The following is a 22,912-nucleotide window of genomic DNA, read 5'->3' as shown; positions in this document are numbered from 1 at the left end:
GAGGCATGCATCTAGAAACAACTCCTAAAACTATGTCATAGAATTGGTAAGGTGAAGATGCTGCCACCTTCACCACTGAGGGCCAGACATCGCAGCCTACATCCTCATGGTATGGATCAGTCTGTGGGTACTGCTGCTAGCAATGGTGCCCTAAAAACTTGGTCAGAAGCTTTACCTTCCACTAGGATTATGTAACAGATAATTCCTCCAGCCATTAAAGATAGTCAAAGTCCTAGGCAGGAAAAACATATTATTTGTTTATTTCGAAGAGAGCTGTTCCAAGACTGAGTCACATGGGACCCAGATTTTTAAGACTTACAAACATAATTGTTGCTTATAATTTTTATACAATTTGAATAGATCAAGAAATGTGCTTTAGAAAAACTGCTGTAGAGTAGTTTCCACCCTAATTTTCATTTCTTACATGTTGTCTAATGTGGGCAGTATGGTGTAAAAGATTCTGGACTTTGGAGACATACAAACTTTGGTTTCAATTCTGGCTCTGATCTTTATCAATTGTGTCTATTGATGAATATATTATTTAACTTTTAAAGTCTTGGATGCTGTTTGTATCAAATGTGTATCATAAAATCTACTCATAAATTATTATGAGGATAAATGTAACTCACATAGAGATGCTGAAAAACAATGGACTTGATTGTATGGACAGAGATGTTTTCTATGATTATAATTGGGCAATTATCTAACATACAGTACCTGTGACAAGTATATGGGAAGGCATGGAGCAACACAGAGAAGATTTAGCAATGCCAACAGACACTGTGGTATTGTTGTGAAATAATTCCTAACATCTCTCTTCTTTTAACCTAACACTTGTTGCTCACAAGTGGTATACTGTTTAGAAAGAGATACCTATTCCCCAGGTATGACCTTGACCATCACTTGTCAAGGTTTTCACTATTGAAATTCCACTGTGTTATTTTCTTCCTAAGTTTGTCCTCTCTTGAAAGGACATGATCAAACAGATAACTCCATCCTAGTGAGCATGTTTATATCTACGAGCAGTATCCTTTGGCAGTTATTAGTATATTAAATTGCAATCCTAACTCTGTGGGAAAAAACAATTGAGAAAGTGTTAATTTCTTCAAAGGTGTTGCAAGTATATTATTTATATAAATAAGTAGACTATATAATACAAATATAGAATATTCATATACATATACAAACATGGATTTACCGTTTTATTCTCTCTACATATACATATTTTTTGTAAAAAAAAACTTTCTGAGAAAAACCATCTGTAATAACCATAAAGTTTAAATGATTAATGTCTTTTAGAAATCTTTAGGCAACCAGGTGGTACAATTAACCACCCGTGGGAACTTGGCTTCTTAGCGAATCTGTAATGATTAGAATCTGTACTATCCATATTCGGCTTAGAAAGGCCTGGCCACCAGATGTCACCATTCTTCTATTTCCCTCCTGGTGCCTTAAGCAAGTTTGAGACATTATTTTCTTCCAAGGGACTGAGGGAAATACGTGCCTTGGGATTCCTGGGATTTCAACAAAAGGTCTTTTTCTTATGAAGAGGAATTGTCTTGTCCGTGAAGATTTCCTTGTGGCCCTTGAGCACTACTTGGACAATTCCTGACAGCTGAGGACCCAAGTGGCTGATATTTTGTGGCTCATCTGATGGGGAAGAATTCCAGTTATTTCTTCCAGGTTCAAGTTAAAGGGAAAACTGACCTGATGCCTCAAACTCTCTGTGCAAGAGAGGCCACAGGGTGTGTTAAGGTCCTGGAGTCAGGAGACCTCCCTAACTGGGTGTGTAGTCCTGAAGGGACCACAAAGAACATACTTACAATATGAAGATGAATTGAATTGTTTCTAGAGTTTAAACTTTCTACAGTCCTCTCTTTCTAAATGCTTCTGCTGAAAACCCTGAGCAGCAGGATGGGGTGATCTTAGTCCAAGAATGAAGACACTCAAGGAGGACAGGGAAATGGGATGGAGAAATCCTGCAGGGAAGGTCAGAGGAATTTAAACATAAACTCTTTCACTGTAACCTGAAGTAGTGTTAAAAAACCTGGAACATGCTGGGATTACGAACCTTGCCATTTTCACCGCTTGGTAATTCACCAGCCCACTCTTCCTCCATTACGGATATGACTTAATATGGATCTGTAATGCTTAGTAAATATAAGGCATTCTCTCTGGAGGTTCAGATTTAACATTTCTTGCCCATCAGTGTTCTTTGTGGTCCCTTCAGGGCATGGGATGTGTTTCATTTCTTTTTGAATTTACAACAGTATAATGGTTGGGTATATGTCCAGAGTGTTCATAAAATCAGGGGCAGGAAGCAGGGCAGAGAAAGAGGAACCAAATTCATTATCTAGGTGCCTACTATATGCCAGGTATTACTAAATACTTTACATTTATTTCATCTTCACAATAGCCTCATGAATCTGTATTTATTATGTTCACAGATAAAGCAGCTGAATCCCAAATGGTTAAGTGGCTTGCACAAGGTCACAAAAACCAAGAGGCAGCAACTCTTACGGCCTCATTTAATCCATTCTACGAAGGAAGTAACTGAGCCTCAGGGCATTTATTAAAGTTGCCTGCATCACTAGATAGTTGAGCCCATAATCTCATCCTCATTGGATTTCACCGCTGGAAGGCCACAGGTCCTTACAGGCTTGGACTGCACCACTCTGGAGGATACATGGTCATATCAGCATTTGCACGCTGCCCTAGAACATTATTTATGGCTACAATCGGTCTGGCTCTCTCTTGTGTCCCCTAGGGCTGCGGAATTGCGAGGCTGGAAGTCCTCCTCGACAGGGTTGAGAGTTTGCAGACAACCCCTGAAAAGCTGGGGCGTTCCGAATTGGCTGAGCGCTTCTCCGGGGAGGGCGGGGAGTTTGCCGAATGTCCCTGGCCGGAATCCCTGCCTCCGCGAGCCGCGAGCTCAGAAGCAGAGAGAAGTTGGAGAGGTCGGGTGGGAGAGGCTTCTAAGAAATCGCGGGCGGACTCCCTGCGCTGGTCCACTGGACCCCAAAGGACTGTCTCTACTGCACGTCGGCCGAGTGTGGACGCGCTGTGCGCGGCCCCGCCAGGGCTGGGAGTTTGCAGACCGTCCCTGCCGCGGCCCGCTCGGCGGCGGCCCTGCGGCTCGGCGGCGGCGGCGGCCCCGGGCGCGATCCAGCCCAGGTAGCCGCGCCGCAGGCTCGGGGCGCCGCGACCCCGCGCCCAGCTGCGCCTCGGGCCCTGTGGGCAGGGCGGCGGGAGGTGATCCCGGCTGCTGCTGCTGCTGCTCAACAAGAAGGTAAGAGCTGCTGGGTCGGACGATCATGTCGGAGCTCGCCATCCCCGGGGCGGGGGGGAGATGCACACAGAGGGGACCGCGGGGAGATCGGGGAGTCGCACACGGGTGCGCTGGAGAACCTGCACCGGGGGCGGCACAGCCCCGGGCTTTGCCCGCCGCCTGTCCGGGGCTGCGTGGGTTCCCCGGCCGCAGCCGCTTTGCGGGACCCAGGAGTGCAGCCGGGGGGCGCGCCGTGAGTCTCCCACCTGCCCCGGGCAGCCCCTCCCAAGGGGAGAATGAAGCCCTCCAGGCCGCGGGTCGAGGAGGCTTGTAAGCTTTCCTTGGATCTGTCCAGAGGAGGCTCCGATGGCACAGGCTGGAGGCGAGCGGCCGGGAATGGCAGATGGGCGCTCGAACCTTGGAGGAGCCCGATGGGGTCACGCTGCAGGCGTGGGCCGTGCTGGAGTCCCGGGGACTCAGGCGCGCAGGGTGGGTTCGTCCATGGGCCAGTGGGGGAGAAGAATGAGGGGGACTGACCCCGGGCTCCTGGGGAGGAGGGAGGAGGCGAGCAGGCTCTCCGGGCCAGGAGATCAGGCAGGCCCTTCGGGCCCCAGGGCCCCTTGGGGACTAAGGGTTGGACCACAATCCGGCCAGAGCTCTGAGCGCGGCTGCCGGGTTGCTGAGGCTGAGGGAGCAAAGAGCCCACACCCGCGCACACACTCCCTAAGAGCATGCTCAGTGCGGTCTTGTGAACTTCCTGCCGAGTAGCGAGCAGCCCTGGCCCCCAGCTCCAAAAGTTGGGGGCAGGGGGGGTGCGTGAGTGGGGAGCGCTGTGCCCTCCTGTCGCCCTTCTGTGCCCCTGGCCCCTGCCTCGCCTTTGCCGGGCTCCGGGTTCTGCTCTCTCCGGCCATCCCTGCGGTTGGGCACTGGGGCGTGGATGTCATTCCCTACTCCCCGAGGCCGTGTGGCCAGAGGCCTGGTGGCGTGGCTGTCTGCCAGGTGGATCCTCTCGCAGTGCGCCCCTCGGGCGCACAGACCGGGAGCTGCAAGCAGGCTAGGTGGAAGGGGGTGTGTGAGCCTGGGGACGTTCGCGCGCGCACACTCGCTGTCACACACAAAGCCGCGCTTTCCTAGCCACCCTGTCGAAGAGCGAAGGGGTGGCGCTTGCATTGTCCAGCAGCGTTAAGAACAGCCAAGCATCTCTGGGCTGCACAGACAAGGTGATGCTTATGGTTTTCTGAGACGCTAGTGGAGGTCTAAGGCCCCATACTTCTGGCTCTGCCTGCCAGGACCCAACACTGGGAGGACTCCAATGTCTGCACCCGGCCCTGCTGGCCCGGTTAGGAAATGTTGGGCATTACTGGGGCTGTGAAGTTGGAGGGGAGGCAAACTGTTCCTGTGGGCTGGCAGCACATCTGTCAACAAAGTGTTAAGAGGAGGATCTTGTTCTAATGGTCTGTAAGTGGAGAGCAAGTTCATTAAACCCAAAGCTCCCCAGCTCTTTGTCAGGACCTGAGCGGCTTGGTTGGTTATTACTCCTATTGCATCCCGGATATTGGCCTCTGTCACCCACATTTTGATTCTTGACGAGGGATCAGAACTCTTGTCTGATCCCAGAAAATAACAACCTGGGATAAACCATCTCAATTCATTCGTCTGAAGGGATTTTCACTCCTTTCTTCTTTGCTATAAATTATTTTTGTTCTGATTGTTCAGGGCTGAGATGGACACCCTTAAATTTGTTTGACAGTATAGGATCAGAGTGAAACTCCTCCTTTTAGAGGACTTTATAGTTTTCTCCAGTTTTCAACTTAATGTACCTGTGATCAACGTGTTGAGGGGGACCCCTGAAAATCAAGGTGGGAAGAGAATGACCTTTTTGCCCTTTTAAGGAACTGAACTAGAGGAAGGAAGTTGCTCTGCCAGCCTACTGTTTGTAGTGGAGCTGGGTGTCTGGAGATAGGGCTTGGGCATTTTCTTTCCTCTCCTTCCTTTTTTCCCAGCCTGAACTTCTGGCTTTTGGACACTTGTGACTAGAATCACTAGGAGAAAGAGTCTATGGAGTTTTGCAGGGTTTGCAGCTACCCAAATGGCCACCAGTCAGTTGGTTTTAAGGTGAACTGCAATGTCAGGAGAGCTGCTAGGCTCTGCCCAGATCTGTCAGTGGTATCTGTGTGCTTCAGTCCCAGCTGCTGCAAAGCAGCTCACTAGCCTTTTGATCTCAGCAGTGTGCATTTCAAGTACTTTGTGTTTGGAAGTGTGAATACTGTACTCATTTATATATATATATACACACACACACACATCCGTATACATTTTTATAAAGAAGCGTGTGCATATGTATGTGCATATGCAGTGTTCCTTGGGAGAATCTGGAAGCTGGAAGGGGCCTTTAAGAGATCACAAGAATCAGGTTTTCTCCCTTCCCATTCAGTTTTCTCAATTTAAAAATAACCAACCAGTCTTCTGCTCATCTGGTCTCCAAAGGCATTGAAATGCCAGAGTCCCCCCACCCTGTGGCCCTAACTGGGGGTGGGAAGGGTGGGGAGTTGACTCCTCCCCTGAGAAGTATAGCTGCTCAGGACTTGTCCCAGATAGCAAACTGACATTTGACCTTTTCCTTATATTCCACAGGTTTGGGGGTCCAAGTCACTGCAGGGTCACAATGGAATAAGTTTTGTCAGGAAACACGTGTGTGCCCTGCCGAGATGCCTGGAAAATCACAAAGAATAGTCATCAATACCCTCTGTGCTTGGAAGTGTGTACCCTCTCTCACTCTGTGATCATCCTGACTGGGATTTTACCCGATTCCAAGAGGCTTAAAGAGCATCAGGGATTCATTTTCTTCTGTCCTATCCTCCTGTTTGTCCTGTCCTCCTGGCTCTATGAGGGGTGGGGGGGGGCTGGGTGGGGTGGCCCTGTATGTTGATGCTATTATAGTGAGTCTCAGGAAAGTGGTTCCTTCAGGTTTGTCTCTGGGGGGTTGCTATGGTGACTGTCAGTTTGTAGAAGTGTCCTAGTGCCAGGTGAACAGGTGATGGATAGTTTTGACTGAAGGAAAGTATGTATGTTCCAGAATACAGGTACTTTAAAAAAAGGGAGGTAAAAATTTTATATTTCGTGGGGGCAGAATTGCCATGTAGGTGATAGTGGAGCATTTGGAACTTGTCAGTGCAGGTTTTACCAGGCTGCCTTTAAAGTTAATAATTGCTTTGAAGTATAGAGTCACTCCTAATAGTCCGAAGATGGCTATACTTTGAAATTTCTGTTGAAAATTCAGTAAAGATCTTCTCAATCCTTAAAGTTTTATAAAGTTTCTCAACTAAGCTATTGTCTTGTATGCACTTTACGTCCTGTGTCCATATCACTAACACAAATGCATGTGTGACCCTGATGTTGTCTGTAAGTGCACTCAGTATATATCCAGTCTTTACCATGTGTCATGCATTCTGCTGTTGCTTAGTATGAAGATGTCCTTTCTCTGAATTACCTTCTCACTTTTAATTTATCTGACCTTCTCTTTCAGTGTGTTAATGCAAACTAATAGCTAATAGCTCTTGGAAAGCCGCCAAGGTGAGTCCCAGGAGCCTTTAGTACTGCGACCATGCTCTCAGCCGAGAGTGGGGACTTAAGCTGTGTTTGCCCATTTAGGCTATTTTATTTTTTTCCATTGCCAGAATTAAATGGACCTTTCTCTGACTTTGTTCTGTATGTTGTATGCATGCGTAAGAAGGGTTGAAGGAATCGACTCTCTTGTCTACACACACAGCCTTCTGGAATCAGAGCGGGGCCTTCCTCTTGGGGCTCCTTGTCTGGAGAGGCAAGGGGTATAAGCTATTGTGTCAGGTTTGGAGGGAGCAGTTCTCCTTGGAAATTGGCACTGTCTCTTTGTCACCTCCACGGCCAGGCCCGTGTTAATGCCTGCTGGACCTTGGCCCTGCTGAGAACGGAAAAGGAACTTTTCTCTACCCTATTGTCCACGAGCTCAGGGGTGAGGTGTAGCCCAAACATTTTATTACTAGTAAGAGTTCAGTATTGCTGTTTGCAATATACTTAAGAAGTCAGCCTTATAGTGTTATCCCTAGAATAACAAGAGCTCACTTGTTTGCTTCCTCTGTGGTTGTGGCTGGCCCTGGAGGTGTACTAGCCCCTGCTCCTGTCTGAGCTCCATAGTGTTGTACTTCTGCACACAAACTGCTTATGGGTCCTGTCATGCTGGTATAAAATGCTTTTTATAAGTATCTCACACAGAAAAGTCTTCCACCCTGACAGTTCTTTTCTACATCTCTGTGCCTGCCATGGAAGTATGTTGTAATGGTGATTATATGTCTTGGTAGAAAAATGTCAAGAACAGGTAATCAAGAAAATAAGAATGATAACGATGAAAAAGATTTATCTTCCATAATTGACATTAGTCTACATGCTTCCTTTGTATTATCTCATTTAATCCTTTTTACAACCCTGAAGCATTTTGCTCCTAGTTTTTATACATAGAAAGACTGTAACATGCAGGGTCATGAAATCTGGCCAAAGTCTTGAACGGCCTCAGGAGGCAGTGTGAGGATTTGAACCCAGAGCCCATGCTAGCTGGACCATGTCTAGTTACTAAGGCTGTCAAGGATATCACATACTTAGCAGGGCCTCCTTTATAATCCCAACCAAGAAGTCTGAAGACACTTGGGGTTTGGAAGGGACAGCAGTGGAGTCCTTCTGGATCCCCTTCCTGTCTAGCTGAGGACACAGACCTGCAGAGAGGTTGACAGACTTGCTTACCAGCAGGTGGAAGTGGCAATGCTGAGCCCCAGCCCTGCCCCTGGGTCCCCTGGGAACAATTGATAACAATGTGTGCCTGCTTTGTTTATAGAGATGTTCCGGGAAGAGAATGTGCTGGACTTTTGGGTCTTCCTAGAGTCCCAAGTGGGTTCACATCCAGCTTTACTTTGGAATATGGTGGGGGAGCAAATATGGGAGTGGCACAGTTCCTCCCCCTCCTGGGATGGGGGTACGTAGGTGATTTATGTCCCTTGGAGTGATGTGTTCTCTTCTTGCTTTTCCTGTGCAATTTGACATCTTGTTTTGCCAGGGATTGAACCCAGGGCCTCCCACATGCTAGGCATGTGGCACTCTACCACTGAGCTACATACCCAAACTCCCCTTTCCACACATACTCTTTTTAAATTTTGTTTTGAGACAGGATCTTGCTAAGTTGCCCTGGCTGACCTTGTATTCAGAGTCCTCTTGCCTCAGTCCCTGACATACCTGGGATTACAAGTGAGTTGCTGGGATTACATGTGTGTTCCACCCTAGCAGTCTAACATTTTAAGGATACTGTCTGGGCTGAATGTTATGTTTTACTCTTATTAATTAATTCTCTCAATGTGTCTTTGGGTTCCTGCTCCTCTAGGCATTGATTTTCACCTTTAAGAGCACAGAGCGATGTGGCAGTGGTGTCAGAACTGTTCCTGAACCAACTAGTAGAGGTTGCCTGTGAAGGCAACTCCACAGTGTGGGGAATCCTAGAAAGAGAGCAGAAGCCCTGCAAGATGTTCCTCTGACCCCTGAGATCACCCACTTGGTGGAGTTTTGCTGCTGGGTCTACCAGTGGGCTCCGTTTCCTTTCTTTCTGGTCCCTTCTTGTGCTTAGGAATGGATCAGGCATCAGTTCTGTCTCCTGCTCCTGACTTCAAAATGTTTCTGCTCAATAAATAGAACTTAGCTGCTCAAGGGGTTTGGAGTTCCTCGAGTAGCTCTGTGGTCAGGTCCTACTCCAAGAGTTAAGTTCAGTCATGAAGACAAATGTGAATACCAGGAGTCAGCCTGTATGACCACTTTGGGCCTCAGGTTGGAAAGTAAGGGGGTTGAATGAACTCCAGAGATCTGTTCAGTGTTGATGTTGTCTGAGTCTACACCTGTGGCAAAAAGAGGTGTAGAATAAACAAATTCCCTCAATGAATTAAAAAAAATAATAAAAAAAGATTGAGAAAACATTCAAGTTACTTTTGTTCTTGTATAAACTCCCTTTAGCAGACAGTGAAATGCTTACCGAAGAACCAACCCTTTATTATCACTATCTTTGGGGATGTTTACTTTTATATGTTTAGAAATGAGAAGCCTTGGTCCTGACTCTCAGCTTAGAAATAACCTCCCTTCCTCTAGTGAAGCAGTATTTTTCCCTGGGGAAATTGAAGTCCAAAGACCAGAAGATGATCGGGCTCACAAAATTCTGTGGTTCTGTGCCACAGCATCCTGGGAAATGTGACTCGGCATTGACACAGCCACGAGCCGGGCCAAATCCTGTTTACATGACTTCTATGCTTCCCTGTGAAGCAACTATATTTAAAGGATAAGGGTTTTATATCAGTCTCCATGCAGCTGATTTTTTTTAAGGCAATTTGTTATTTTCAACTCTGATTTTTGTTTTTAAATTTACTAGTATTCATAGCAATGAGTTTTCTAAATGACCAATTCTTTATGTTGCACATCTTCTTTAGGGAAGCAATTTCTGATGCCCCTGTTAATCTCATCTTTCATCTTTCTGTTTTCCTTTGGTATCTTTGTTAGTATTTCTGTTTGATATATTTCTGTCATTCCCTCTCTGTATATACATATTTTTTCTTTAGTTACTGGGGATGGAATCCAGGGGCACTTGAGCACCGTCTTTTTGTTATTGTTTTTTTTTTTTTAATATTGAAACAGGGTCTCACTAAATTGCAGAGGCTTGCCTTGAACTTGTGATCCTCCTACTTCAGCCTCACAGTCACTGGAATTGCAGGCCACACTACCACACCCAGCTTCCTCCACTATAATTTTTAGAGCTAGTAGAGGTAGAGGCAGCAAAATGTTGGGGGGGGCATGTATGGAAAGGGAAGCTTTTTTCTATCTCCTCTCCTAGTAATGTATACTATGAGGTTTCTGCAGTCCTCTGTGAGACTCCTGCAAGCACAGTATCAGGCCTCTCTGTTGCTTTCCCCCTTTAATGCAATTTTCTAATCTCCCCTAAGAATGATACATCCTCCCCACTTCTCTTTGATTTTTAATCATTATGCTTGCTAGATGTAAAGGTGACATCCATTGTTAAGTGGGCAGTCTACACTGTACATTGTTTTGTAGGTGCAAATGTCATTCTCTTGGGTAAATACGGTCACTGGTCACTTTTCTTCTATAAGTTCACCAGGCCTTATTTGTTATTCAAATGTTCAAAAACTCCCACAAGGGCAAATTCCCCGCCCCCCCAGACTTGTTCCAAAAAACCAAACCAAAACAAAACAACCTCCCCCCCCCAAAAAAAAAAAACACATCTAACCCAAGAAATACACAGAGAAGAGTAGGCACAGACTGGGAGCTCGTTGCCTGGCACAGGGCCTGGCGTGCTGGAGTCACGAGAGAAGCCTGCTGGTGGGGCTGGTGAGTGAACCCCAGCTCTGGCAGGTGAGGCCTCTGAGCTGGGCTGCTGTGGCCCTGTGGGCTGGCTCTGTGCTCCTGGACCCAGCTTCTCATCTGTCAGATGACGTGTCACTCAGCTTCTCCTGTCCTGGGGGCGTGGGAGGTTTTACTAGTGTATCCTTCCAGGGAACTCTAGCTTCTTTAATCTATCCTTACAGATATTCTTATGTGTGTTCCTAATTTTAAGGTCCTATGTGATCTTTGTGCCTCTATAAAGTTCTGTTTTTCAAATCACTCTGTGGACTTTTTGTTGACATTTGCCTCATTCACAGTGCATATGATACATGGGCTCATGAAGATCAACAGATTTAAACTCCGTGTGTGTGTGTGTGTGTGTGTGTGTGTGTGTGTGTGTGTTTTAATACCTAACCAGGGGTTATTACCTTATTGTCATCTACAAAAAAAGTGAGCAGTAAGTGTTGGAGTTCAGGTCTGGAATAGCATCATATAAATGAAATCTCTAGAGTTTCTGTGGAAGACTTTTTTAGTGAGGCCTTTCCACTAGTCATAAGTAGGGGTGCTTAGATGCTGAGGATGATGATTTTTATTGTTCTTTCCTATAAAGTGCACTAAAAGTTTTTCCATGATATTGTGAGTTGCTATTTCTATCATATTGCCTTTTCTCCAACCGCCCCTAAAATCAGAATCAGAAACAGCTTTCCATTTTTGATGCCATGTCTAGTTAATATTCTCCAAGTTCCAGAAATTCTTCTTACCAGTCCTGTTGTTTCAAGAGGGACTTTTCTTTCTTTCTTTTTTTTTTTGGTACTGGGGATGGAACCCAGGTGTGCTTAACCACTGAGCCCCATCCCCAGCCTTCTTTTGTATTTTATTTAGAATCAGGGTATCACTGAGTTGCTTAGGGCCTCACTAAGTTGCTGAGGCTGGCTTTGAACTAGTGATCCTCCTGCCTCAGCCTACCCAGTGGCTGGGATAACAGGCTTGCACCACTGCACCTGGCTAAGAGAGACTTTTCTGCTGCCTCATTGTTAGATTACATCATCCTTGTATTGCTGCTGTAACAACCACAAACCCAGGAGCTTAAAGCAACACTCAGTCACTTTTAATTCTGTAAGTAAAAGCTCTAACAGGAGTCTCACCAGCTAGCATCCTTTCTGTTGGCTCCATGGGCAAATCCATTTCTTGCCTTTCCTAACTACTAGGGGTTGCCTGAATTCCCAGCTTGTGTCCCCTTCCTTCAGCACCACCGACCCTGAGCTGAGTCCTGTGCTCTGCCCCCAGCTGGTACTCTGGAGAGAGCTGAGAAAGGTTCTTTTCTTTTATGGATCCAAGTGATTAGATTAGACCAGTCAGGATAATCCATGGTAATCACTCCATCTGAAGGACCTTAATTTAATCACATCTGCCTTGTAGGGTGATATGATCATAGGTTCCAGGGATTCTGTTATGAATATCTTCGGGGGACATGTTTGTGCTTACCACAGTCCTCAATATTCTTTGAAAGGAAACGATTCTTTACCCTTTATGAAAACTAGCTTTTTGTGAGTGAGTGTGTGTGTGTGTGTGTGTGTGTGTGTGTGAAGGTGTTTAACTGTTATAGAAAATTCACCTGTTTCCTCATTCCTCTCTTTTTGAACATAGTCGCACCAACTATTTGCAAAGCATATTAGTATCTAAATAAATTTTGAGTTCTGCTAAGGCCAGAGAGAGAGCCAAGTACTCCTACATGTCGCATAGTATGTAATTGTCCCTGAACCTTTTATTATAATGAGGAAACGGAGGAGTGAAGCAAACTTGTTCAGGGTCACATAGCCAGAAGTGGAAGAGCTAGGTTACAAAAGCCTGCGTTTTAAAGCTGTTCATTCTTTTCACTCTGCTTTTCTGCCTTACAAGTGATTATGAACAAACATAATGAGCAATAGTAATGGAAAAAACCTGAAATAATGTCAGATCTCTCTGCTTCTGCCAAGGTGATAATAAACAATAAATATCACTGGTGGTAGATTGATTGCACTAATGGCTCTGATTAATGTCTATAGCCACATTCTTCCCCCAGTAGCTTTGTAGTTCTGCTTCCTTCCCACTCCCACCCCTGGTATTGGTTATGTGACTTGCTTTGGCCAATGGAATGTTAGTAAATATTGTGTATAAACAGTTTTAAGAGCTCCTATGTGTTTCTGATTGGCTTTGTCAGTACTGGGTTTGTTCTCAGATCTCTGCCTCTACCATGAGAATATGCCCAGACTAGCCCAGTGGGGTGAGCCAGGATATGCCAGCTGATTCCATCCTAGACCATCCAGCTTCTTTCTGACCCATCAGCTGCTCACAGTCTCCTGAGCATGTCTGGCCTAGATCAGCTCAGCCTGGCCTGTGTCAGCAGAATCACCCGTCTAACCTGTACCTTTGTGTACAAACATGTTTGTTTTAAGCCACTGAGTTATGGAGAAATTTGCAACAGTTGATACACAGCTCTTATTAGATATTTGAAGAACATGAGAAGTAATTTTAGTGTCCTCCGGAAGATCATTTTGTATTAGTTGTAACTAATTAATATTCTTTTAAGATTATAATTTTAGCTGTATGAATGTCCCATGATATCTGCTCTTTCTCTGTTTTTAGCACAACATTAAAGTTCTTTAAATTCTCACCAGTTTCACTCAGAAGCAGACTCTGTTCTTGAACAGTTAAGATTTTTTTTACTCCATATGCTATTATTTTTTTAAAATATATTTTTATGGGTACTGAGGATCGAACCCAGTGCCTCACGTGTGCTAGGTGAGCATTCTACCACTGAGCCACAACCCCAGCCTCAACAATGTATTTTTTTTTCAAATCTTCTATTCTGTCAGCTTTTGATTTGAATCTATAGTAACAACATATATTGACTCAGAATTCACATATGTAACAGCAAGTAAAGTTTCACATTACGAAACAGTACTTACCTTTATTAGTATGATGTCCTCCAATATTTTCTATTCTCTTTTTATTGCTTAAAAAAAATGCTGGTCAGGGATCAGCAGACTATGACCAGCTGCCCCTGTTGTAAATAAAGTTTTATTGGAATGGGACCCTCCCATTGTTCTTGTATTGCTTATGACTGCTTTCACTTGACATTGGCAGAGATGAGTCATGGTGACCTTGCCTGAAGTGCCTGATTTATTTTCTGACCCTTGAAGACAAACTTTTCTGATTCTTGCACTGCGATGATGGACCTCTCAGTTGGTTGTGACTCTCCATTTGGAAGTGACCCTGGGTACTTCTGATATCCTGCCAGATGCAGAATACTAACCTGTCTCCCATCCCATACTCAAACTTTTTGTATTTACTTAGACCCAGCAGTTAAAATTTGCTATTTAACATTATACCTGATTGGCTTGCTTGGGAAACTTTTCAAGCATTTCTAAAGTGTTTGATTATAAGTAGTGTTGTGCCTCCCCCTTTTAATTTAAATAAGGCTTTCTAGTGGAAACTAATTGGAATTAAAATGGACACAAATTTCATTCAAGTGCTAGTTATTTATTCATTAGATTCCAGCAGGGCCTTTTTTTTGTGATATAATGGAGTCCATTAGTGGAAGAGGTAGAGAAACAGTGATCCTGCCTTCTTTTAAGAACATCTCTGGCAAGTGGTCCTTATTGCCACATTTCTGAGTTAGGGTGGTAGTATTTCTGAGCATAATACAATTTAGAGACATTAAATCATGAACTTTTGCAGCTGAACAGATTTTAGGAAAAAAAAAATTTTTTTTTCCACTCAGACCTAATTGGGCCCTTAAAGGCCAACTTTCTTTAATACCTACATTTTCCAATCCTGTTAGGAAGGACGACATGGTTATTTATGTTGTGTGGCTCATGGAATTGATGAGCAAGAGCTGAGCCAGAAAAGACTTCAGAATGATCTGGATATGTCTTTTTAGAATCTGAAATGCCAGATGAAGAGTGGCCACTGACTCATTTCTTTTATGGGCAGTGAGGATAGGATCAAAATGGATGAGGTTTGACTATAGCATGAAAATCTTAGGTAAGATCTGAGGGACCTTCCTCAAGAAACATAGCTTCTTTGACAGCGGAGTAAGTTCCCTCGAGCATTTTTGTTGTTGCTGCTGCCCCCTTAGTTCAGGTGGGTGGCTTTCCCTCCAGGTGGTTGGGTGTGTGTAATTAATAAGGATTTTTCTGGGCACCAGCAGTAGAAACCTATTGGAGCTTGTTGCAGCCAAAGTGGAGAATTCACATCAGGGACTGGGAGAGGTTCCAGGAGCCACCTGCATCCTGGGATCTAGGCTCCTCCTGCTTCCATCTGCCTGGCTGCTTATTTTCTCTCCCTACTATATTCCGCTTTTCTTGTCCCAAGGGCAGAACTCTGGGTAAAGGAACCTCCTATACAAGTCTAAGCTTTCTCTTGTAGTGCCTGCCCCAGTCACCCAGGGAGTGTCCTCTTTGTGCCAGCTTGCAATCACTTAGAGGTAGGCAGGGGTGGGACCTAAAGATAGGATTCTGGTCTAGCCTCAGACCCAACAGTGTGGTTATAGGCATTTCAGAAATGTGTGGGGGCAATTTTCATTGTCATTCATTGAGAATTGCTATAGCACTTATTGGGTGAGGACCAGGAGTGCTGTGTCAGTCAGCTTTTTATCACTCTGACCAAAATACCTGACAAGAACAACTTAAGAGGAGGAGAAGTTGGTTTGGGGCACATGGCTTCAGAGGTCTCAGTCCATGTCAGCCAGCTCTGAGATAGAAATATTATGGCATAAGGGATGGTATAGGAAAGCTGCTAAACTCGTGGCAGATGGAAAGCTGGGAGAGATGGGTTGGGGGAGATGAAGATGATGGGACCACAGATAGACTAAACCCAGGGCATGACCCCCAGTCCATCTATTTGATGAATTACTTCACTGATCAAATGGATTAATCCGCTGATGAAGTCAGAGTCCTCATTATCTAGTCATTGCCTAAAAATCTACCTTTGAACCTTCCTGCATTGAGGACCATGCTTTTAACACATGAGTTTTTTGGGGGACATTCCAGATCCAAAGCATTATAGATGTAAAACATCTGTGTGGGAAGAACAAACAGTCTTGTGCCACAAGCTGTATGCTACAACTAGGTTATCATGGGCAAGCAAACCTCAATCTACACCTAACTTCTGTATAAACATCATTTTTGTACATTTCAAAAACACATTGACTTTTCCAGTCAATGAAGAAGAAGATTGCTCCCTGTTTTGTTGGGGAAGTTACCCTTGGAGATTCATACCACCCATATAGCATTACCTCATCTGCAGTGATTTCATAGCCTCTCAGTTGGTTGTGACTCTCCATTTCACATTTCACATTTACAGTTGCATCTGACCCCCCCCCCCTTTTTTAAAACATAAAGTGCAGGCATCTAACAATGCTATTATGGCTGCTAGAGTAATTCTGCCCAACTAATTCCATATTGAAATACATCAGGTTTGTCATAAGTTACTTTTATTCCCATTTATGTTATTCTTATGGCATTCAGCAAGTATGTTTGAAACTATGTCTTTAATAATAATTTGACTTTAGACAGTAAAGGAGTATTGGAAATTTGCTATAAGCTGGAGGCTTTGGGGTCCCATAGGTTTCAGTGCTAGGGAAGATGGTTTATAAAATAACTTTTCCCTTCTAGTCCAATACTTCAGCTGAATTACTACTGCTAATGTCAAGCATTTTAAAAAACAACCTGTGACCCATACATTGGATGCATCAGTAAAAAGGAATATAGATGTTGGTCCCAGTCATACTGCTCCTCTCCCAGTCACACATACATGTGGTAGACTCTCCTTGGTGCAGACCTTCTGCTCTCCCACATATGTGGTTTAATTGTTGTTTTTGGACAAAGGTTCCCTTGTGGGTATTTTCATTATTCTGGAAAGACCATAGGGATGGGAGGTTATATTAGTTCACATTGTGCTGCTACAACAAAAATACCTGATGATTGGTAATGTATAAAGAGGATTTGACTCACATTTCTGGTGGCTGCAAAGTCTAAATAGCATGGTGCCAGCATTTGGTGAGGATCCCCTGAGTGCATCAATACGTGGCAGATGGTATCACATAGTGAGAGCACATGGTGGGAGTGTGTGAGAGAGCTCACATGATGGAAAAGGAAGCAAGAGAGTATGAGCTGAGAAAGCCAAACTCACTTCTGAGCCAAACTCACACAACCCATTCTCATGGGAAGGAATCCAGTCCTATGAGACCTGACCACTCTTTTGAGATAGCATTAATCCATTCACTGGGGTAGAGCCTCCTCTTACTTTTCACTAGGCTCCTCCTTCACTGTTCATTTCTACCACTTGGACAGTGGGGGGGACAAACCATTGTGAAATCATAGCAAGGATTAAATCAGATTATCACATGACTTTTCACATGAGCCCACTGCAAGGCTTCAGGGAGATCTGTGAGCTTTCATGGCAACTTATCGCACTTTGATGTTTACTAATTTGTAGCAAAATTTAGCAAGTCCTTCATTTGTTGTTGTTGTTTTTCCATACTGGGGTTTGAACCCTGGGGCACTTTGCTACTGAGCTACATCCCCAGTTCTCTTATTAAGACTGGATCTCCTCAAATTGCTGAGGTTGGCCTTGAATTTGTGATCCTCCTGCCTCAACCTCCCAAATCTCTGGGATTATAGGTAGGCACCACTGTACCCTGCTGCAATTTTTTCACCTTTAAATGTTGGCCTCAAATTGCTGCAGTATGAGTGTTATTTGTGACTTTTTCACCAATAGATATCCAATATTTTGATTTCACACTCTACATGGTTAGCAGATATCTTAAAATATCAATACTCATCACCACTTGGAAATTATAGTGGTTGTTAAACCTGCTGCTAGACAGTGTTATTTAATGTGCTAAATAAACACGTATATGTATTACTATATCATAATTTAAAAAATATTTTGTCAACTTTTTAAATATAATTGATTTCCTCTTGAGATCCTATGTATTTTATGCATTGAAAAAAATCCTTCTGGGCTGGAGATATGGCTCAAGTGGTAGCACGCTCGCCTGGCATGCGTGCGGCCCGGGTTCGATCCTCAGCACCACATACCAACAAAGATGTTGTGTCCGCTGAAAAAACTAAAAAGTAAATAAAATTCTCTCTCTCAAAAAAAAAAAAGAAAAAAAGAAAAAAATCCTTCTGTGAGGGGGTCCATATGCCTCTTCAGTCTTCTGGGGGGGGGGGTATGGTATAGAAATTGTAGAGCATTGTGAAACATTCAGGATACACACAGCCTGCTGCTCCCCTGTCCCTTCCTGTCACCAGGAGTCCTTCTCTTCCTTGGCTTTCCCCAAGGCTGTCAGACAAGGGTTTGGAGTGGGTGTGGGCTTATCTCCACCTGGCTAGTTTTCTTCTTAGACTTGGTCAACCAGTTGAACTATATCTGTGACTCACTCTTCTATCATATTTTGAGGAGGCAAGTTTGTTAGAACATTCCCTTGGTGAAATTGTCAAGTTGTATAAGGTACATGAAGCATTTACTTAAAAACATACTGATTATGTGAATCCTAACCAGAAGTGTGATTTCTGCTTCAGTTTTTCAAGGGGAGAAAAACCAGACATTTATCTCTTCATATGCTTCAAAGTTACATAATAACCAACACAACTGTAAGAAGTTACTCTGTTTTGCAGATGGCTCCCTGCCTGTGAGTGTGTGTAGGGGGTTGTGTGTATGGCTTATGTGGGAGAAGAATGTTCTCTAGAAATTAGGACTCAGGGTAGAGGTAGACAGCTCCATAGGTATGTACTTGACTTGGTTGCTAATTTGCTACCCAGTGAGTCCAGCTTGCAAGGTGCTGTGCTGCAGCTATAACTGGATTTCTGGAGTGCTGTCAGCCCTTTTCTGTTTCTGGAAACTTCTGCTGATAGGAAGTGACTTTGTCAGAATAGCTTTCTGCTCTGTTTCTCGATGTCCTCCAGACACAAAGCCATTGTTGTAATGCCAGGAGCATCTTTTTCTTCTTATAGCTTCTAAGTCTGTGTTTAGAGCATGAAAATGCTGAACATTTCCTTTCTAATTCTTTAGAAGTTATGGTAGGCAAGGACCTTTACATATTCAACACAAATACATTGGACAATCATATTAAATGATAATGGAAAGAATAACTTTTCATTCTTTGTTTCCAAAAATATTATGCTGAAGATTGGGATTAAATAGTCTCATGATTTTTTTTCTTCATTTTTCTATGGATCTAGTTATTACTCACATTTCTCCTTGAGTATAAACCACCTCTTTTTTTTAAAGAGAGAGGGAGAGGGAGAGAGAGAGAGAGAGAGAGAGAGAGAGAGAATTTTTAATATTTATTTTTTTAGTTATTGGCGGACACAACATCTTTGTTTGTATGTGGTGCTGAGGATCAAACCCGGGCCGCACGCATGCCAGGCGAGCGCCCTACCGCTTGAGCCACTTCCCCAGCCCCAATAAACCACCTCTTAAAGAAGTGGAAATTGTTACTATTCATTTGAAATAGGGAGAACATATGTTTATTTAACAAGCTTAGCAATGAAGTGACAGCATCTCCTCTCTCTCTCTCTCTCTCTCTCTCTCTCTCTCTCTCTCTCTGTAAGTGGTAATAACAAAATTCTATTGTTTTCTGGACCCACTGATTGATAGTGCAGATTCATATTTGAGACTGTGAATATGATTAGGCCTCATTTTTAAAGTGCGGTATGTAAGATCCTTTTTTTTTTTTTTTTTTTTTTTTTAAACAAGCTGTTCTTCCATGGGATCTATATGGCCAGCTGTTTTTGGCTTAAGAAAGAAAACTCACCACAGTCAGTTGACTAAGAGGTATGGTAATCACACTTACTTCAGAGGACCTCTTAGCCTTCTGTATTCTGTACCACATTCACTTAGCCTGTTTTATAGAGGTTTGATTTGGGTTGACTTGATCTTAACCCCACCTTTGTAGATTGAGTAAATAAAATCCAGAAGATCTAGAATGTAGGCCTTTAAATATCCATGAATGAATCATCTCCTAGTCAGGTGGATGATGGAACTAATGTGCAGCTGTGGACACAGATCTCATTCCTATTTTATAGATATTATAGCAATAAAAAGTGGGAAATACAGGTCCTATATTCAACCTGCCCGGAAGAGGTGGGTCCATGATGTATATGGATAAACACTTTCTCCTGAGAGCTGACCTTTTGGGCATGGAAACTGGTATTCTGGGGAACACTAGACACTCTGGAAACAAGCCTTGTGCACAATGTCTGATTTCATGTTTGTGACAGTTAGATTCCCTTGTTTTCATTGAATAAACTTGAGACTCTGTGTGAAGAGTCTTATCTGCAGTAACTCCAATAATAAGCAAGGTGACCACATAATTTATCATTGAAACCTGGACTCTTTGAGAGGTAACAGTGGTGCTATTAATGTTTAGGCTAAGATAACAAACATAAAAGGATGTAGGATCCCCTGCAAATCAGGTGCTGATTGGGGGTTCAAGGCAGATCTCTGATTCTAAAGCCTGCCTGTTCTCCATCACAGGCTGTTGACTCAAGCCACCCATCTACAAATGAATTCATGTGGTGCATGTCAAATGCCCTTCTGAGGATGAGTCCTGTTCTAGGTGTTGAGCCAAAGAAAAACACTCCTAAGCTAGGTAAAAGGTTTTTGGCAAGAGAAAGATGTGCTAGAGGTCTTTCGTGTAGAAAGTGTTTTATCAAAAAGGCAGGTGATTTTTCTTTTCCTAAAATAAATGATTTTCCATTTATTTTTTAAAAGAACAGATCTGCCTTAGCATTTACAAGAAAAGCAAAGTAAGACTCCTAACGTCTCATATCCAGGGCAAACATCTTCATAGCCAGTAGCTAAGACAGTGACATTTGGTTGTCCCTTGGTGTCCAGAAGTTATTTGTTCCAGCACCCAAAACATAAAGTAGCATAGTGTCTACATCTCACCTATACACATCCTGTCCAAATCGTCTCTAGATTACTCATAAAACCTTATACTATGTAAATATTATGTAAATAGTTGTTATATGGTATTATTTGGGGAATAAGAACAAGAAAAAAAAGTCTACATGTGTTCAGGACAGAAATTTTTTTTTTCCAAATTTTTTTTTTTCTGAGTGGCTGAGGCTTGAACCCAGGGCTTCATGAATGCTATGCACATGCTTTCCTACTGAGCTATACCCCCAGCCCTTTTTTCAAATATTTTTTATCATGGATGATTGAATCCACAGATGTGGAACCCAAGGATTTGGATTGTCGTCAATTCTTCAGTAGTAAGGCATTTATATAAAAATTTACCCCCCACTTTTAGCATTGTGTCCATGGCTGTTATTGTCAAGGCAAATTTGTGTGGTATAATCATTTCTAAGAGATGTAGCCTAAAAATCCCAGCCCTTCAACGTAACTACATTTCCTGTCTTGCCGCACTCAGGCTTGTGATGAGCTTTGTGCTCCCGTGAGTGTCAGACATGTGCATGAGAACTCAGCAGAGGCTCGGCCTTAAAGATACATGAAGTGCAAGGCTCTTATAAATGCCATTATAACCCAACCATGGAAAGTAATCAAGAGCTTTATGCAGCACACCAGGATTTATTTGTTCACAGTGTTAAGTTTACTGGCTGCCTTCTAAGCCTATGGAAGTGTCCAAGCAGAAGTTTCAGAGTAGAGCAGTTCTGTAAATACCACAGCCTGAAAAAATAAAAGTCCTGTTGGAATGCCACTTGTCATCAGTCTGCAGTGCCAAAGTGACAGGCCATGTAGAGGCCACTTCTGGGAAGCTAGAGCAAAGGGGTGGATGGGTGATATTTATGTACGTGGTTGGAACTTTAGGATACAGTTTTGAACTGAGAGCCGTTACTTGCCCTTTGTTGTATATCTAGATTAATGTGGGATCTGCATGTGTGTGATATGCAGGAAGCCCTGGGTTCAAGCCTCAGCCACTCAGAAAAAAACTTTTTGGGAAAAATAAAGTTTCTGTCCCAAACATGTGTAGACTTTTTTTCTTGTTCGTATTCCCCAAATAATACCATACAACAACTATTTAGGAATCTTGGAGTATCTAAAACATCTGAATCCCAGAGTCGCAAAATGTAACTTTCTGGTGATGAAGAAAAATCTCCCTCCCATGGGGAGTGATCAGGGAGTCCTGAAGGGGGACTGGAAGGCCCAGGGATTGCACCTGCCCCATGCTTTGTTTGAGCCATATCATGAAGAGCAGACCCATATCTGGTTCACTTTTGTGAAAGGGTAGACATTTCTTTGGAAGAATGAGAACCCCCAACCATAAGACAGGCAGAAAAACAAAACTAGGTTGGAGGAGAGGCATGAGAAAGGGAACCAAGGGAAGAAAAGAGTGTGGGTGGTGAGCAGCCGCCATTAAAGAGGGAGACGGAAGATGTAAAACGGAAGATGTAAAACGGCTGGGCTGCTGGGGGTGACGTGAAGCTGCTTGGATTAGGCCACCACAAGACACCCACCAGGAAGTCAGGAGATCTGGAGGCTGGTCCCTATGACTAACTTTTTAGCTGGTGAGCCTCTGTCTCTTTTACCAAAGTGGGTGGGTTGGGTCAGATGTTATCCTGTGTGACTTTAAGCTCTGAAAGTCTTTGGTGCCAAGCCAATGAACTATTCTTGAAGGGCTCTCCAAGACCTGGCTGGCTCCATAAACATTTACCAAGGGCTTATACTTAAGACACTGGCACAAAGGCGACTGCAGCTCCAGACTCCCCATCCAGAGTGGGACCCGCCATAAATGCTTCCCATTGCTCCAACTACAGGAAGAATAACTAACTCTTAGAAAGCAGGCATGATGTACCAGACAGTTTTATGGATCCTTTCTGTCAATTTACATCTCTTAGCTCTCAATCTTACCAAAAAAAAAAAAAAAAAAAATGAAAGTAGTAGTTAGGCCCTGCTGTTCTAATTTTACACATGAGGAAACTAAGGCATTTAGAGGTGAACTAATGTACCCCACGTTTCATAGCTAACAAGTGGTGAAGACAGGATTTCAACTCAGGGAGCCTGTGTAGTTGCTAGGGGAGGCATGTGGTGGCCACACACTTCTTTCTGTCTGCACTGCTGGATTGTTAGCGGAGGGCAATGAGTAGGTCTGCCTTGTTAGCTATTTTATTCCTTTCAAGAGCTGAGTTCAACAAAACCTTCAGGATGTTTTTGGTGAATAGATGAATGGATGGGTAGGTGGGTGGGTGGATGAGGGGATGCATAGATGGAGAAGATAAACAGGGTCTTTAA

The 22,912-nt window shown here is 43.7% G+C and overlaps 1 protein-coding gene across 4 annotated transcripts in view; it reads left to right on the top strand.

The window, feature by feature from the left end:
- Positions 1–2,886: 2,886 nt before the first annotated feature.
- The window catches only part of MGAT5 (alpha-1,6-mannosylglycoprotein 6-beta-N-acetylglucosaminyltransferase), a 340,832-nt gene continuing 320,806 nt past the window's right edge, over positions 2,887–22,912 (top strand). For all 4 annotated transcript variants that reach the window (XM_081262405.1, XM_081262404.1, XM_081262402.1 and 1 more), the window contains exon 1: positions 2,887–3,289. The gene's annotated coding sequence lies outside the window, so the exon portion shown is untranslated. The remainder of the gene's footprint in view (positions 3,290–22,912) is intronic.

Source organism: Spermophilus citellus, assembly GCF_964194105.1.
Source record: "Spermophilus citellus genome assembly, chromosome: 11".
Taxonomy (NCBI): domain Eukaryota; kingdom Metazoa; phylum Chordata; class Mammalia; order Rodentia; family Sciuridae; genus Spermophilus; species Spermophilus citellus.
The sequence above is the reverse complement of the archived record's forward strand: the minus strand, read 5'-3'. Positions and strand labels throughout refer to the sequence as shown.